Genomic DNA, 4431 nt, shown 5'->3' on the forward strand with positions numbered 1-4431 from the left:
AGAGATAGAGAGAGAGAGAGAGAGACGCACGATTCGTAGTACTATTCATCCCTTGTATTACAAAAGTATTAACGGCTTATATTTATATTATTTAGATAGTAAATACAAAAGTGATTTTTAATTTTGACCATTGTTGACCTGAATAGAGACCAACTTTGGTCGCTATTTATTCAAGAATTTAGTTTAGCGACCAAAGTTGGTCACTATATTTAAATCAGATTTAATTATATTTCATATAATATTTAAATTAATAATATAATTATTAAAATTGTATAACTGGGCCCCATTTAAGCGACCAAAGTTGGTCGGTATCTGCTTACCCTTTAAGTAGCGACCAACGTTGGTCGCCATTTTTATATTATATATATTTATATTTTATAATTTTTTAAAAATACTAATATAATTATTAAAATTTTGTAGGTGGGTCCCACTTTAGCGACCAACATTGGTCACTAATCTCAGTAAATGTTTGACCAAGAAAGTCTGACCCGTCCAGTCAACATTTTGACTAATATAGCAACCAAGTAGCGACCAACCTTGGTCGCTATTTTGTTTCTTTTATTTATTTTATTATTTTCGCTAGTTTAGTGACCAACTTTGGTCGCTTTTTCCCACAGACCAATTTTGGTCGCTAAATTTTGGTTGCTTTTTTTCCGGATTTCTAGTAGTGATTGTTGAAGAGCTTTACTATTGTAGTCAATGGAGTATGAAGAGGCTTGCATGTTCTCATTCTAGCTTTGTCCAGTAAATTATTAATATATTGCTCTTGGGACAATTGAAGATCGTCGGAGTTGCAAACAACCTGGACTCCATGAAAGTAGCTTAGTTGACCAAGGTCTCTTATGGAAAATGTAGCCCCAAGTTGCTCCACAATCTGATCAAGAAACTTGGAGTTGTTCCCTGTCAAGACAATGTCGTCCACATACACTAACAGATAACCAAGGAATCCATGAGAGTTATAAATGAAGAGAGATACGTCTGTTTTAGAGGGAGAGAAGCCAATAAATATTAGAAATTGTTGAAGCTTGGTGTACCACGTCCTTGGAGCTTGTTTAAGCTCGTAGAGTGACTTGTGAAGCTTACAAACACAGTGAGGGAGTTGAGGATGAGCAAATCCTTGAGGTTGTTCCATGAACACTTCCTCTTGAAGATCAACATGTAAGAAGGTATTTTGGACATCCAATTGCCTTAATGGCCAGCTGTTAGAGACAGCTAAGGAAAGGATAACTCTAATCATTATAGGTTTTACCACTGCACTGAATGCGTCATAAAAATCAGGGCCTTCAACTTGGCGAAATTCTTTTGTGACCAAACGAGCCTTGTAGCGTTGGAGGGCCCCAAATGAATCTCTCTTAATGCGAAAGAACCACTTGCACCCTAAAATGTTCATTGAGGGTGTAGAAGGAACTAAGGACCGGGTTTTATTATTGAACAGGGTTGTCATCTCAGCATTCATGGCTTCTTACCACTCCTTGAATTTTTGAGCCTCGGTAAAATAGGTAGGTTCTTCAGTTGGGGGTGATTCAGGTGAATGGATGGAGAGGATGGTTGAATGAGCAGAGGAAGGCATATGCCTTAGTTGCATGTGATGAGTTCGTTCAGTGAGTTTCTGTGCTCTTGGAAATGAGGTGATGGCAATGTAAGAGAAGCGGGTGGAGACAAAAGAGAATATGAGTTAAGGTCAACAACGAAAGGGACTGGATGGGGAGATCTAGATGATGGTTGCTTAGTGATATGATTTGGAGAGTAACTTGGAGTATGACTAGGATTTCCAAGAGTAGTAGCTGTTGTTGGAGAACTACTTGGACATTTTGGGGTCGCGAGGACAATTGTTGATGATGTTCCAGTAGTATAAAGAGGTGATAGAGGACCAGTAGAAGATTCAACTATACAAGGAGCAAAAAACCATGGTTGAGATTTGGAAGGATAGGCTGGAGGTTGACCAAGTATTGACTTAAATGGGAAGACACTTTCATCAAATTGAACGTGTCTAGCAATATATATTCGACCAGAACTCCTATCAAGGAACACACAAGGCTGGCTTCTGTAGGTTATTTTATGCTTGTTATATGGCCTTAATTAAGGAAAGCATAAGCAACCAAATGTTTTTAGGAAGAGATAATAAGGAGTAGTTCCAAAAATTAGTTCAAAGGGAGATTTGCCAAGGTTAATCTGAGTAGGAAGCCAATTAATTAGGTAAACTGCAGTTTCAAAGGCAAAATGCCAGAATTTGGATGGTGTTGAGCTATGAGCCATTATGCTTAATCCAACTTCAACAATATGGCGATACTTACACTCTACTTTTCCCTGCTGTTTATATGCGTACGGAGAGGCAAGTCTATGTAAAATTCCAAGTCTAGCGCAAATTGTTGATAATAGTAAAAATTCCCCTCCCTCATTAGTTTGGATAGTTTTTATTTTTGCATTGAATAGCCTTTCAATTAGGAGTCTAAATTGATCAAATATCTTTGCAACATCAGATTTTAGAAAAAACGGATAACTCCATGTATAACCAGAGAAATCACCACTGAATACAAGCAAATATTTGTGACCATCAGAAGATAAAAAAGGGGAGAGGGACGCCAAACGTCCGCAAAAATAAGCTGTAAAATGGAAGAACTTTTATTAACTCGATAAGGAAGCGACAATTTGTGTGACTTGCCAAGTTGGCAAGCACTACACAAACCACTAGATGAATTAGAGACGGGAAGTTGATGCTTGTGGATAACTTGATAAAGAACTCTTTGGTGTGGATGACCAAGACGAAGGCGGAATGGAGGGCGGTGCTTGAGAAGCAAGTTGTAGAGACCAGCGTTACTCGATCTGGAAAGAATTGGAGTCTTTGTTGCTCGATCCTTGATAATAAAGTGATAAGGGTGAAACTCAAAGAAGACATTATTATCAAGTGCATATTTCTAAATAGATAGAAGTTTTTTAGTTATCGAAGGTACATGAAGAATATTGTTGAGATTGAATTTGCGATGAGGTGAAATAGAGAAAGAAGATATACCAGTGTTATGGATTTGCAAACCTTGACCGTTACCTACTTGTAATTGATCAGAACCCTTGTACGCTTTGTAGTGGTTGAATTTTGACATATCTAGAGTAATAGTCGGGAAACCAATTCTATGTAAGAGGTATGGGAGCTTGATGAGAGAGATGAGCAGAGGGATTAGTGGAGTGATTGTAGCGCTAGAAACAAGTTGGGGCCAAATGGTTTGTGCCATTACATATTTGACAACGGGATCTATTATCAGCCTTCCAGGATGAATTATTGTTGATAGGAGGCTTGGAATAGTTGTTATAGTAGTTATGTCGAGATTGCTGCAATGGAGAAAGTAGAGATGGTGTTTCCATTGTTAAACTCATGATTCAAAAGGAAGCTATGGGGTTTAGATTAGGTCACAGGCTCGGGTCTAGCAGATAATGTGGTAACACTGTATTTGAATTCCGGACGAAGCCCTTTGAAGATATAGATATTGAAATCAGAGAGGGAAAGGGGACGGCCAACTGCAGCTAGTTCATCAGATAAAAGTTTGGCCTTTTGGAGATATCGGGTGACTGAGAGACAGCTTGCTTAAGATTTTGGAGTTGCATATGAATGTTAAGGATTCGCGTGTTGGAAGGAGGCGACAACGCGGCTTCAAGTGCATCCAAAATATCTTTTGACGAGGTTAGGACAATGACTATGGGTATGGTCTCTTCAAAAAGAGAGGAGATCAAAAGGCTCATGATGAGTTGATCTTGATGAACCCACAGGGTATGGATCGGATTTGACTGAAAATTTTCAGATCCAACAATTTGGATTAAGGATGGAAGAAAAGGCTTTGTGCCATCAATATAATCTTGAAGGTTTTGGCCTCTCAAATATGTAAGAAGTTGAGTCTTCCAGAAAAGGTAATTTTTGGGTGTCAATTTTATAGAGATAAAGTGATGGGCATATTGAAGAGGATTAGAGGGAGGAGATGGGGCAGCGTTGATTGGGAAACAATGGGTAGGCTGGTAGAGGTAGAGGAATTATCTGGCATGATTAGGATTGGCGTCTGATACCATGTAAAGGTCGGTATACAAATAAAGTTTAATAGTTGGAAACACTCAACTATGTATTCCATTCATATAGTATTTATAGTACATCATATAGATGAGTATTATTACAAAGAGATAACCTTGAGAAGACTCCTACATCACTAAACTAGGACTCAAAGAAACAGAACAATATTTGAACTACTGATAATTCTTAGGTGGTCTAACAACAGTGTATTCTCACAAGCTATTTCAGAGGTTTCTTCGTCGGCCTGACTATCCGGATATCCGCCACCAACTATGTAAAGCTAATTCTGTTGCTACTTGGACGAGATATGCAAATGAATGCCATAAAGACATGAAAAAGGGAACTTTTCAACGCCCAACCAAGGTTTTGTTGCCTTTGAT

The 4431-nt window shown here is 38.4% G+C and overlaps 1 long non-coding RNA gene across 1 annotated transcript; it reads right to left on the bottom strand.

The window, feature by feature from the left end:
* Positions 1-2528: 2528 nt before the first annotated feature.
* On the bottom strand, positions 2529-4063 carry LOC104215529 (uncharacterized). Its single transcript, XR_708217.2, has 2 exons — positions 3011-4063; positions 2529-2855 (listed from the first exon to the last, which is right to left on the bottom strand). It is a non-coding gene; the product is annotated as an uncharacterized lncRNA (long non-coding RNA).
* Between the last annotated feature and the right edge of the window lie 368 nt (positions 4064-4431).

Source organism: Nicotiana sylvestris, chromosome 10, assembly GCF_000393655.2.
Source record: "Nicotiana sylvestris chromosome 10, ASM39365v2, whole genome shotgun sequence".
In the NCBI taxonomy this organism is placed as follows: Eukaryota; Viridiplantae; Streptophyta; class Magnoliopsida; order Solanales; family Solanaceae; genus Nicotiana; species Nicotiana sylvestris.